This window comes from Myotis lucifugus, unplaced genomic scaffold, assembly GCF_000147115.1.
Source record: "Myotis lucifugus unplaced genomic scaffold, Myoluc2.0 scaffold_1, whole genome shotgun sequence".
NCBI lineage: Eukaryota > Metazoa > Chordata > Mammalia > Chiroptera > Vespertilionidae > Myotis > Myotis lucifugus.
Window position 1 is genome coordinate 38441428 of NW_005871049.1, and position 14075 is coordinate 38455502.

A 14075-nucleotide genomic window follows, 5' to 3' on the forward strand; every position below is an offset into this window, starting at 1 on the left:
ATGTGAGGAACGAGTGTGATTGGGCGAGGGCTGCCATTATTGGCGTGTGTGTGTGTGTGTGTGTGTGTGTGTGTGTGTGTGTTTGTTGGAGAGCTGGAATCCTCAGCCAGAAGAATTGGAATGATTCCGAGGACATCCCCTTGGATTACCCAGAAGCCCCCAACACACTTTCTGCCTTTTCCCTGCCTCTTCCTTAGTTGGGCTTGTCATATTGAAACAAGATCCGTGTTGCAAAGCCTGCATGCTTTGCACTGCTGAGCTGTCAGCCTCCTGGGGAAGCACGTGCCCCCAGACATATTACTGAAATGTATTGAACAGGGTCAGTTTCTTTCTTTTTTTAAAGTTAAATGAAATTTTGTTACACAGCGAGTAAATGAACAAACACCTTCTTCACAGGAAAACAAGGCAAACCTTCCAGAGCAGACGGAATCTTCCTTGACAACCACTCCTAATCCAGCCCTTCCCCAGAGGTCAGCCGCTGTTTCAGGTTTGCTGGTATTTTTCAAATGCTTTACATACTTGCAGCTATACCCATAGAGCTTTAAAAAAGAGACGTGCTTTGCACACACGTCCTGTCCCCCGTGCCCTGCCCACAAGGGCACCTCTTGGTGATTGCTTCCAATCCTTAGGTAGGTCTTCTTGATTCTGTTTAACTCCTGGATGGCCTTTCTTGGAACCAGAAGGCGACACTGTTGTTCAGCCTTCCTCTAACTCAGTGGTTCTCAACCTTCCTAATGCCGCGACCCTTTAATACAGTTCCTTATGTTGTGGTGACCCCCAACCGTAAAATTATTTTCCTTGCTACTTCATAACTGTAATTTTGCTTCTGTTATGAATCGTAATGTAAATATCTGATATGCAGGATGTATTTTCATCGTTACAAATTGAACCTAATTAAAGCATAGTGAGTAATCATAGAAACAGTATGTAATTATATATGTGTTTTCCGATGGTCTTAGGCGACCCCTGTGAAAGGGTCGTTTGACCCCTGCAAAGGGGTCACGACCCACAGGTTGAGAACCGCTGCTCTAACTGGTGGACATGTAAGGTTATTTCTAAATCCTCTGCTGTTAGAAATGTTACAGTCAACTTGGCTGCACTTGCCTCTTGGTAACACAGGTGAGTGTTTCTCTTGGGTAGACACCGAGAAAGGGGAGTGGCTGTGTCGTAGGGCACTTGAAATTTTAAATCCTAATGAAGACCCATGGCAAGGTGAGTGCCTCGCTTAGACTTCATGTAGGCCAGCCCACACTGGAAGCATGCTCAGACATGAAGCAGTTGTTTCCTAAGGCTCGCGCAGGATTTAGCGTGTGCTAGGTGTGTGGGCACCCCCCCCCCCCCCAGGAGTTAGCACTGGTGGCCTAGAAGGGTTGGGCCCCATAGTTACTTCTGTCTGGTCCCCCTGAGGACTTTGGCCTGCATGTTGGTTGTGGTAGCGTGCAGAGGGATTGCAGGGTGGACGGGCAGCCCGTTGTGGACTGCGTGGTAAATTCTAAGCCCAGTTCACTCCCTAGCCAGAGACCTTCAACACATCTGCGTTCCCTCTCTGTGCCGCTGTAGAATACGGGGTGCCTTACCCTTCAGTGCTCAAGCCCAGGGCGAGGTGTTTGGGAGCATTTTAGTGTTCTTAGAAATAAAAAAACATCTAAAACACTGTCATATACTTGAACAGTTTCATTTGATGGGCAGGAGGATAGCGTGTGTCTCTGGATTTACACTTCTTGGCATCATCTCTAGATCTCTGAGAACTCCTGGAAGACATAAAAATTCTTTGTATCAGGCCAAACACACGCCAAGGGAGGGCTGGGCTGTGTCCCTCTTGAAGGGCATGCGCTGCTGCCAGTGGTCACCGAGCCAGTGAGAGGCAGGACCCTTGTGCAGCCTTCATTACTTCCCATGCATTTACACAGATGCGAATGACAATAGTTCTGGATCTGACCCCTGGGGAACCCCAGTGTTGCATTCAAGTAATTGCCCAAACCCAGGCATGCATTTATATTGCCTGCGCCTCTTCTGGGCTCCCGAGGGTGTGAGCAGGCGCTCCCTCCCTGTCATTTCAGGATTTGGTGACGGAGTTAGCGCCCCACCTTATCTCTCCCATTTGCTAGATTCTCACAGGACTCTGCTGGCCTTGATCTCTCTGGCGGCTCTGGCCTGCCCTCCCCCTCCCACAGCCCATTTCGGTGACCGTCTTCTGTTTTTACAACTTACTTTTATGGTTGGTCAGGCGTCCACTGTTCCCAGGGTGGAGAATGCTCTAATTTTATCGGGGGTGGGTGGCAGTGTGCTGCTTTTTGTTTTCAGTACTTTTGCAGCGGTGCCGGACACAGTGGTTGTCTGTTTGTTTGTTTTGGCCCCTGTGGCCACGATAGGATGACAGTCTGATCTACCGTGGCGTACAGGTCCCTTTCCTGGATTCTGACCGTGGCCACAGAGCTCTTTGTGATTTCGATTTTTTTTTTCCTTAAATGTATTGCACTGCCCTTGTCAGTGTTAAATTTTACTGGCTGGTTTCCCCTCCACTTACTTCCACAGTCTTCCCCGTAATCATTCCTTAAGTTTGGCTCATCACTGTGCGGAGTTTGGTGCCTTTTCTTGGTTTGTTTCTGGCTAACATTTATGTACACTCTGTGTGCCAGGCACAGTGCTTAGTGCCCGAGGGGCACTTTTTCATTCTTCCCCAGGGTCCTCCCTCCCAGGAGTCAGAATCGCTAGGAAGAGGAGCTTGATGGTTCTTACAAACCAAGGCACGGTTACAGGGAATCGCACGGCCTGGCGACACCCTCACGTGATCCGGTGGAGGAGGAGCTGCTGTCTTTCCCATTGTAGAGGCGAGGAAACTGAGGCACAGGGAGGTGAAGTAGTTTGCCCAAGGTCACATGATTGGGAAGTTAGGGCTCCTTGGCCGCCCTGAGATACTTGGGAAAGTGTGAGATGAGAATAACCGTAGCCCTGCTCCTGGGGGAGCCCCCTGCTTGATGCTTTGCTGTTGTAATGCCCGTTTCATTTCCTTTCTGTGCCCAAACCACCACCGCCACATTGACCTCCGCGTAACTCACGTTTTTACTAACAAGGAGCCTTTAAGAGGTCATCAGTCTAGCTTCTTAGTCGATGCAGCCATAATTTTTTTGTAGAATATAGAAGAAAGAGCATCCTCTTTTGGAATCAGCCATATTTAAGCTCATTGCTGTCACTTTCTAGCTGTGTGGCCCTGGGAACATTACTCAGCCCCCCTGGGTGTCAGTTTCCTCATCTGTAAAATGGAGAAGAAGATGATGATGATGTTACTGTGAGGGATGACGTAGGATAAAAGTCTGAAGTGCTTCGCCAGTGACTGGCTCGTGCGTCTTTGATAAGTGACAGGTGCTAGGCCATCCCAAAAGGAACCGGGTCTCTGGGAGGCTGGGGATTGCATCGTCTCCTTGTCCGCTCGCTCTGTGGCCGTTCTAATGAGCAGTTAGATGTGGTTGTGTTGCCTGAGAACATGCCACTGCCTTTGTCCTCAGAAGATTCCAGTCTCCTGCTGGCCCTGAACTGTGTGCGTGCAGCCCGCCTGCCGGCCTGATGTGGGTGAGAGTCATGCGGAGCCAGCCTCCTCGACCGTCCTCGCGGCGGGCAGGGGCTCACCAGCGCTGCGCAGCCACGGCCTGTGCGTCTTGGCCTACTGAGCGCCTGTGTCATCCCTCAGGCCTCGGGAGCGAGAGCCATGGTCTCTGTGACGGAGCCACGGTTATTCTGTCACTTTGGCTTAGAACAGCGCTGATCAGAGCTGCCACCCTGTCCACTTAAGGAGAAACATCCGAGAGTGGACACCCCGATATCTTGAGCTCAGACAGGAGCAGCGACTCGGTCAGTCTGTGTCCCCACCCCCTGTTCCATCTTTGAACGCATCCTCGTCCCCACAATGACTGGGGCGTGAAGGTTCTTTAAGTGGCCTCCACAGAAAGGTACCTCCTTCGTGGGCTGTGCCTTAGGCGAGCCCCCCCCCCACGGGACTCATTTTTCACTGTGTATGTAAAGGACCTTCCTTTATGGGGTCTATAGTCTCTTTACTTTGGCTGACTTTGTCTTTTCTGGGGGAAATGTGTCTGCTTCCTTGTCCCTCCCAGTCACCCAGCAGATTTTTTAAAAATTCATAACACATTTCCACTTGGTTAGCTTATGTCAGGCACTTCACATTTTCACATGCACATGGATCTAACTGGACGAGCTGAATCCTGAAAACCATCTTTCTATCGGGCTCCGGTGTCCGATTGCTGGATGTTTGCATTTTCCTGAAAGAAGCGGATTCTGATTCATTCGTCTAATGCGAAAGCGCAAACATCTGGATGTCGCTCTGGAGGATAGTAAGTGCTTTTATCAACAAGTGCTGGAGGTAGGACCCAGGTGGGAGCTCAGTGAGGCCTGAGGCTCTTTAAGGGTCTGAAGCTTAGGCTTCTAAACTATTCTGTTCCAGTTCATCAGCAGAGCCTGCCACGTGGGTTGAGTATCAGCAGATTTTTTAAAACGCCGGTGTTTGTGTTCCCTGGTGCTCTTTCTGGTGAGTTGGTGCAAAATTGTTTCCTGTGTGGGTCTGCACCGGTGTGGCCCAGGGCTGGATCCGGGACACCTGGAACCAGCACACCTGGAGCAGCACACCTGGAACAGCCCATCTGGAACCAGCACATCTGGAACCAGCACATCTGGAACCAGCACACCTGGAACCAGGACTCGAGAGTCTGTAGCAGCACGAGAGGTCCGTCACAGAGGCTGGCCAGGCTTCGCCTCAGGGAGGTTTGACCACCCTGGGCAGGGCACCAAGAATGAGATTTGGACTCAGGAGACAAGAGCAGGATTGGGACGTGTCTGCTGGGGATGAAATGAGGAGCTAGGCCATGTGGGAGACGGGCGGCAGGTCCTGGCTCTGGGCTTGGTGTTGCACACGCTCAGCCCTGAACCCCCGGGATTGGTTCGTCGTGGCCAGCAGGCCCCTCAATGGAATGCGTTGGGTTTCTCGGTTCCCTTATCTTGCTGCAAATCAGTTTTGCTGTGATTTTAATTAATGAGTGGCTCACCCATGGTCAACATCTTGGTTTCCTTTAGAATCAGTTGTTGTATTACTGGTTCTGGTCACACGTCCTTTTACAACCTCAGTTCCCAGACGCCAGCCTGACAGTGGCTACTGAGCAGCCAGCGTGGCCCATGGTGTGACTTCGCTCCCCAGCCTCCACCTAAGACAGGCGGGCGGGCCAGGGACACAGCGTGCGCTCCTTCCAGATGCCGGGCACTCTTCTCATTTTTCACAGGTGGGGGTGGGACGTGGAGGCTCTGGGAGGTGGCTGACTGTTGGGGTCACACAGGGGGAGGTGCCTGGCTGCTCTGTTCCTTCCCTGGAGGTGCTCCCTCAGGGGGTCCGGGCTTCACTTCTCCCACACAGGCTGGGTGTCATTCGGAGGGGCCGGTTTTAGTACTTCAGTGCCTTCCAGCCTTTCTTTCCTCTCAGCCCCGGCGCTCCTGAGGGGTGGGAGGCATTCCCTTTGGTCCTGGGGAGAATGCCCGATTGTAGGAGACGTCTCAGACCAGGTGACATCTTCCTTGAGTACCTGCCACTCTGTGTCTCTGTCTTTTCCCACCCCCCCATGGAAACGGAAAACGTGTACAGTTAATCGGGGAGTAGGAATTAAGGGGAAAGGTGGGTTAAACGTTGATCTGCAAAAGCCTGGTGACTTCCCTTCCGGCCAGGCAGATCTCCTCCCATTGGCCCACCCACCATCCTGGTCTTGGAACAAATTCTGGTTCCCAGCTCTTCTTTCAGGTTTTCAAATGTCATCCCAGCCACACATGCTTCTTATCTTGTGCCTGCTGATTTCCAAGATTACAGCTTATTTACTGTCCGTTTACATGTGGGACGGAGGCTCCCGGGCGAGGCTGGGATTCCTGAGGGGTCTCTGGGCCCTTCCCTTACCTGCTTGTGTTTGCTGGCCAGCGGTCTCTCGTTGACGGATCTTTTCTGCACGAGTGTGGTTTCTCATTTTTACTTTTGGATCTCACCCTCCTGGCCTGTCTCTCAGACCAGGTGACCTCTTTCTGGAGTACCTGCCGCTCTGTGTCGCTGTCTTGTTATTACCTGTTGACTCCAGCCAGGCAAGCCACCAGGTGGTTCTCACCCCTCCCCCCCCATCCGCCCCTTACAAGCCCCACTGTCTGTTTATTCAGTGCCATCGGGGAATGCCATTATTCACTCAAAGGACTGTTGAGCTCCAAATACTTTCTCTATTTTAACCACTTGAATGAAAGGAGTATAGGAAGCCAGTCTGCATTTCTCTGCCTTCTCAAAGGAGTGAGAACATAGGAAGCCTTTTCCTTGTGTCTTAAGATTGGCGCCTTGGGCATCGTGGCCACAAAGTCTTCCCTTTTTGGCACGTGTGCCACTCAGGGCCTTAGGCTAATGGGGTCCTGGATTATTAGGCTTTTATTATTATCATCATTATTATTTTATTTTATTTTATTTTTTTTAAATATATTTTATTGATTTCTTACAGAGAGGAAGGGAGAGGGATAGAGAGTTAGAAACATCGATGAGAGAGAAACACCGATCAGCTGCCTCCTGCACATCTCCCACTGGGGATGTGTCCGCAACCCAGGTACATGCCCTTGACCGGAATCGAACCTGGGACCTTTCAGTCCGCAGGCCGACGCTCTATCCACTGAGCCAAACCGGTTTTGGCTCATCATTATTATTTTAAATATGTTTTTATTGATTTCAGAGAGGAAGGGAGAAGGAGAGAGAGATAGAAACATCAGTGGTGAGAGAATCATTGATCGGCTGCCTCCTGCACGCCCCACACTGGGATTGAGCCCGAAACCCCGGCATGTGCTCTGACCGGGAATCGAATTGTGACCTCCTGGTTCACAGGTCGACGCTCAACCACTCAGCCACAGCAGATTGTTTGGCTTTTAAAATTCTCCTCTCCGCGTTTTATATTTTTAGGAGAGTTCTTTGTTGCCAGCTTTTGCTTTGCTTTCCTATCACTACCTCGAGGAAACGTTTCTTCCTTAAGCATTGTGAAGGTCAGATAAGGCAGTGCCCCGGCGTTGGGGCCATGCCTCCAGAGCCCTGGACCCTGCACCGGGTCCGGAGCCCCTGCCCTGCTGCTGGGTCTCCACTTGTGGGGAAGAGGGAGCAGGCCCAGGGAGCAGCCAGGAGAGCGGCCAGCGCCAGTGCGTGCCAGCTTCGGCAAACAGGCGACCTCCTCGAGGAACATCGGTTTTCTGAGCTGTAACATGGAGATTATACTGTCCGTCCACATTTTCTTGAGTTGCTGGGAGGTCAGGACAAACAGGGAAGGTCCCCAATGTGTGCATCAAAATGGGTGTAAACCCTAGTGCCATTCAAGCATTTACTCATGGGAGGTTTGAGTTAATGCGCAGGTCTCTTCTAAGCTTACGCTGAAAACTGCTTGAGAAAAACTGTTAATTCTCTGAGGCTTGTGTTCCCAGAGATACTCAGCTCCTGGCTCCCTCCTTGCTGCAGCCTCTGGGTAAAATGCCGAGTCAGCAGTCATCCCCTCCTCCCCCCCCCGCCCCTCTCCCTCCCTTCTGGAACGCTCACATAGTTTTAGCACAGTGTAAATCAGGTTTGACCACCATGCACGCACGTACCCACACGTACACAGGGCATATGCACTCCCCTCCCCCGGTGCATGTACAGAGCCGTGCTGGAAACCCCTCTGCCTCCCACACACAGGCCTGTGAGCTTGGTGTTACTTGTGCCTGCTTCCTTATTTAGGATTCCCAACTTGCTTTTAAGGCAACACTCCCGTCTTAGAACTGGGTTGAAACACTAAAACTCTCCCCTTGCTTTTGATACCTGTCTTCATTTTAGGGCAGGCGGCAAGGACGACTTCTTAGAGCACATTCTTTTTTGAATCTGGGCCTCTCTGGAGTATCAGCTCCTTAACATCATACATCTGATGAGATGAGCAAGATGTGGCCTCTGCCCTCAAAGGGCTTGCAGTGAGGAAGAGACAGTCCCATTAGCTCTATGAGAAACAGTTTCCTAAGCCCCAACGATGCACCGAGCCCTGTGCTAAGAATAGTCCTATGTAGTGCAGAGTCGTGTACGCATGACAGAGCGCGGAACAGAGAGCCGCGCGCGTGGCCCTGGTGGTTTGGAAGCCGATGGGGAGCGAGGTGTGAAGGAAGGGGAAGTGTGCTGGTTCCTGGGCAGAACTGTGAAACACACGCTCGTCCTGCCGGCAGTGCAGACAGAGCCGTCTCTTTCACTTGATTGAAGACTGTTGTGTGGTCGAACCAACAAAAGTATTTGTTGATCGGGGTCGTTCGTTATTTGCTGGAGAAAATTCGGTGTGACCAATCGATGACCTATTTCTACAGCCCATCTGCCGGAACAGGAAAATAGCACTGCTCTTCGGGCCCCTTATTTCTTCCTTCCATGATCCTGTCCCATCTATTCCTCACAGCAACGGGAAGGCTGGGTGCTCACTTAGGATGCCAGCCCCTGAATGGGAGAGGGGCAACCTGTAAGATTCCTGTTCATCGGATATAGCCTATCACTTTAATTTTATGGGTAGTCTAAACTCTTACACATTGACCAGTGTAATCCAGTTTTTAAAAGCCTTCAGAAAAAGACAAGAATTTAAATGCTCTAAAAATCCAAATGGTCGTTCTCTGAATAGCTGATTTAGAAATGTTGGTATTGAATCAATCACGAACATGCTCAGTGCTGTGTACCTTAAGCTTGTATTGTGAAAATCTAAAATGCACACCACACATTTTAGAAATGGTGTGGCTCAGTGGTTGAGCATCGACCTAAGAACCAGGAGGTTACAGTTCGATTCCCGTTCGGGGCACATGCCCGGGTTGTGGGTTCAATCCCCAGTGTGAGGCATGCAGGAGGTAGCTGATCAATGATTGTCTTTCATCATTGATGTTTCTATCTCTCTCTCCCCCTCTCCCTTTCTCTCTGAAACTAATAAAAATGTATTTCAAAAAATAAAAATGGTATAATGGGGACTGTTACATAACTTGAGAGATATAAAAGTTTTGGCTCATACCCTTGGCTACTCTTGGAGGGTTTTTTAGCCAAAGCCAGGCTGGGCAGAGAGTCCTCTGGGAAGAAAAGGTCAGTATATGCTCAGTGAAGTGAGTATTTTTTCACTTTTTCTGGAGAAGGCAGTCCAGGAAAAAAGAAAGACTTGAGAACCACCAGGCGGCATTTGGGTGGTGGTGCCGGGGTATGACACCTTGCTTCTGCCAAGTTCAGACGGTGACCTGCACTCTAAGAGGCCCTTAGACATATCTGCATATGTTGTAAATACGCTGCACATGCACTTGCATCTCTCAGAGATGGCCCCTGGCTAAGAGGTGCTGGAAAATAATTGGGAATCCTGCTCTGCATTGAGTTGTGTTGTGAAAGAAGAGATGTTTATTGCTACATGTTAACCTTTGAATGAGCTTAGAACATCACACTGGAAAAAGTTTTTAGTTAAAACTGTACAGATTTTCTTTAAAAATATATATTTATTGGTTTCATAAATGAAATCAGGGAGACGGAGATAGAAACATCAATGATGAGAGAGAATCAATGATCGGCTGCCTACTGCACGCCGCCTACTGAGGATGGAGCCCACAACCCGGGCATGTGCCTTGACTGGGAGTTGAATCGTGACCTGCTAGTTCATAGGTCGAAGCTCAACCCCTGAGCCACACCGGCGGGGCAAAACTTGACAGATTTTAAAGGAAAAAATGAGCACCCCTCTGATAAAAGTTTAAGGATTGGATGCAAAATATTAGCCAAAGAACTAAAAACTCCAACTGGCATTCTGTGCAGTGGTTACCCAGTGGAGATCATGAATTAGGAAGCGGAGGTTCAGTAGAGAACCTGAAACTTGGCAACGGGTTGCTGTCCCTCACCTTGATTCATAAATTAATGGTTCATTCGAGAGCTTGTAGCAGGCACCCAGGATTTAGCAAACGAGAGTCTTACTCCAAACTTAACTCTCCTTAACTAAAAAAGAAAAAAGAAAACAAACCCAAATTATTAGTGATGTAATGAATCATTTTGACTGATGACCTGTGTCCTGGAAGTGCCCCTGGGTGATGTCATGGCTTGCTGCAGCGTCCCTAGGTAGGAGAGAACAACCATTGGGCGTGAGAGGCCCGAGACATGTGGTTGTCCGGCAACAGTTACATGTCAAATAGCAATTTGCAACTCAGAACCACAGAGAAGGCTTGTTTTCCTCTCCTGTCTGTTCCAGTGATTTAACTGAGGGCAGATGTCCTCATTTAAGGGCCGCTGGCACATCAGAGTGTGTTTTCTGAGCCTGGAAAGGGGCTAACCCCTTTTGGACTTTGACCAAGATATGTACTCCAGTTAGCTCACCCCTCCTCTTTGTGACAACGGAAGGGGTGAGAAGCACAGAGGCCCCAGGATCCCCTTAAGACTGTGCACCAGCAGGACGTCCTTTTTAGCACCAGTTTGTTCCAATCAAGGAATTCCGTACGTCAGGAATGTAACATCAGAAAGTGAGATTTGGCTACATGTCGAAACATTGGTATTGTTATCCTTTAAAGCAGTGGTTCTCAGCCCTCCTAATGCCGAGACCCTTTAATACAATTCCTCATGTTGTGGTGACCCCCAACCATAAAATTATTTTCGTTGCTACTTCATAACTGTAATGTTGCTACTGTTATGAATCGTAATGTAAATATCTGATATGCAGGATGTATTTAGGCGACCCCTGTGAAAGGGTCGTTCGACCCCCAAAGGGGTCGCGACCCCCAGGTTGAGAACCGCTCTTTAAAGGCTGTTTCTTGATTTCTCTTGGCTGTACCAGATCATATGGTGAATTAGGGCATGGCTGGTTTGTATGGACCTTGGATTACTCCCGAGAAAGAAACCCATAGGGGAGTGAATAGAAGCAGAGAGATCAGGGAAGAGAGGTTTGAAGAAGTCTCCAGTGAGATTGATAGACGTGTGCTAGGAGGGAGGGTGGGACCCTTAATCCCAGGTATAAAGTAACAGGTGAGCCTGAAAAGTCACTCGAAGGTCCAGAGCAGGGGTCCTCAAACGTTTTAAACAGGGGGCCAGTTCACTGTCCCTCAGACCGTTGGAGGGCCGGACTATAGTTTAAAAAAAACTATGAACAAATTCCTATGCACACTGCACATATCTTATTTTGAAGTAAAAAAACAAAACTGGAACAAATACAATATTTGTATTTGCATGTGGCCCGCGGGCCGTAGTTTGAGGACCCCTGGTCCAGAGTTTACCTGGCTCCTCCACCCCACTGCCCTGCTGACCTCCGTAGGTGCTCTCATCCACTTCTGAGCCCTCGAAGGGCTCTGTTATCTGTAGAGCCATGCCCGTAATATAGAGAGTGCGCCGAGAAATACAGGAGAGGCAGCGAGTCCCACCTGGCGATGCTGCCCAGCCCACGTTTAGTCTAGATTTGTGTTTTTCACGTCCATGCTGCCAGTCACTCGTGTAAACCTGGCTAACATCTTTTAACTTTTGAGACGGATTGCGTAATTTCTCTGCTCCCTCTCAGAGCGCAGTATGTGTATAAAGGTCTCCCCAAACCACTGAATGATTAACAGTGACTTGGACTGCTTAACAAGGTCAGACTAAAGCATTGACCTCTGTTTTGTAGGTAAGAGGCTAAGACGCCAGTGAAGAGATTTCTCAAGGAAAGAAACTGTACAAAGAAACTGAAGTAGAGACTTGCAGGATCAGAGGTTTTTTTTTTTTCTCTTTTCTTTTTTTCTATTAAGGGTCACTGACAAAGGGGGGAAAATACATGTAGGTAAAAAGCAACTTAATGGAGTGTTTTATTTTGAGAGATCCCACACCTCCTGGGATAATTGCAGGATTATGACCTTTGACCCCAGGTAGACATGGGTGCAGCACCCCTCAAACCCCGCCCCCCTCCTGCTGTTGTGTAGCCTCAGCACCCTACGCTCTCTATGGCTCAGTCTCCTCATCAGAAATAAAAGGCCATTCTGTTTATCTCAGATTGTTCTGAGGATTAAATTAGATACAATTTGTGAAAGCTAGTGCCTAGGAGGCACTCGACAAAGGCAAAAGTTTCTCTTCCTTCTTTCTCTTCTGCTTTTGAAAATTAAGATGTGGGCATACGATCAACGAATAAAATAAAGCACATTTCAGTGTGGAATTTGGAGAAAGGCCAGAGAAGAGAGCAAACAGACGCGGGAACCAACCAGAAGCGGGCAGGTTCACCAGCTCGGCAAATCCCGCAGTCTGTGGAAGGTGTTGGTTCACAAACCAAATAAAATATTTTTTAGATCAACAAAAAAGAAAAGAAGGCTGATAAAAACATCATCAGAGTCTGTTAGCCGAATATTTCAGGCTCCATCTGGAGACTGGAAGCCCAGGAATTTTGGAAATAGGACTTTTTCTTAATTTTCAGAGGTAGAAACCTCAAACTTCCTGTTGTGGAAAGTGGGGGTGGCTACTGGTTTTTTTGGTCTAGAAAAAGGTTGTTTCTTTTCTCTGGATGGATGCTGCCCTCTGATGTCTCTCAGCGGTACTGCGGCCTCACCTCTAGCTCTTGGATGGATGCTGCCCTCTGATGTCTCTCAGCGGTACTGCGGCCTCACCTCTAGCTCTTGGTCCACGGAATTAAATGGAGAGTCAGAGGTTCTTTTTTTCTTTTTCTTTTTTAAATATATTTTATTGATTTTTTACAGAGAGGAAGGGAGAGGGATAGAGAGTTAGAAACATCGATCAGCTGCCTCCTGTACACCTCCTACTAAGGATGTGCCTGCAACCAAGGTACATGCCCTTGACCGGAATCGAACCTGGGACCTTTCAGTCCACAGGCTGATGCTCTATCCACTGATCCAAACCAGTTAGGACAAGTTAGAGGTTCTTGTTTCTGTCTTGAGGCTACAAGGATGAAGGGCGGTGAGTGGGTTGTAAAAACCGAGTTCGTTGGATGTACATTTTTTTGGCCAAGAATTTGCTTCTCACATTCTCCTCCCTTTTCATGATAATAAAGCTTTCACCATAGTGTTGTTACTGGCTGTGAAGTCACCAGACAGCTGAACGGGAGCTCCTTAGGGTGCTGGGACTCTGACCTTGTTCTTACCTTTTCTCTGCTTTCTGGGGAATTCCTGGCGGAGATACTATGCTCTCTGCTTCCAGCCCTTGAAACTCTGAGTAAAAGACTTGTAAAACCCCCTTTTCTGTCACACTTGACAGGTTGCGAAGAGCTTCTACAGCAGGGGTGGGGAACCCTTTTTCTGCCAAGGGCCATTTGGATATTTATAACATCGTTCTAGGGCCATACAAAATGATCGACTTAAAAATTAGCTTGCTAGATTTAATCAAACATTTAATTAACTTACTCACCCCTAATGCCTTGGCAGGGTCCGACCAATGATTCTGTGGGCCTTATACAGCCCGAGGGCTAGACGTTCCCCACCTCTGTTCTGCAGGCACGGTCTCATGTGCTCTCCCAAGGTATTGGTGAGGGGGAGCATTAGTGTTGTGGTTGGTTTATTTACTTATTTGTAATATAAGTAATATGTTTTTATTGATTTTTAGAGAGGAAGGGAGAGGGATAGAGAGAAACATCGATAAGAGAGACACTTCATAGATCAGCTGCCTCCTGCATGCCTCCTACAGGGGATGGAGCCCGCAACCTGGCCATGTGCCCTGACTGGGAAGCCAACTGGTGACCTCTTGGTTTCTAGGTCGATGCGCAACCACTGAGCCACACTGGCCAGGCATGTTTTATTTACTTAAAAAATTTTCTTTGTAAGAATTTATTTGCGACAAAATGACAACATTTGCTGGGGAGCAACATCTAAAGTGTTCCTAGCTTTGTGATTTATAGATGAGGAAAGAGGCTCTGAGTGGGGACTGACCGAGTGGCCTCAGGGCAAATCTGTGTTTCCCCTGAATCTCACTGAGTAGAGAGGCTGTGGTTAAAGGAGGGATTTCTCAAGAATAAGCTTGTTGACTGATTCGGATCACCGAAGGACCTGGAAGTTCGAGTTTCTATTTTCTGGAATGGTGTAGGAGCCTGAGGGTCAAGGAGCAGCCCAGA

At 48.8% G+C, this 14075-nt stretch overlaps 1 protein-coding gene across 6 annotated transcripts in view; it reads left to right on the plus strand.

Annotated features, from left to right (window-relative positions):
* The first annotated feature begins 388 nt into the window (after positions 1-388).
* ZNF395 (zinc finger protein 395) overlaps positions 389-14075 on the plus strand; it is a 30239-nt gene continuing 16552 nt past the window's right edge. For 4 of the 6 annotated variants that reach the window (XM_023755948.1, XM_014457005.2, XM_023755965.1 and 1 more), the window contains exon 1: positions 389-487. The gene's annotated coding sequence lies outside the window, so the exon portion shown is untranslated. The remainder of the gene's footprint in view (positions 488-14075) is intronic. The other 2 variants (XM_023755955.1, XM_023755961.1) reach the window with 2 other exon arrangements.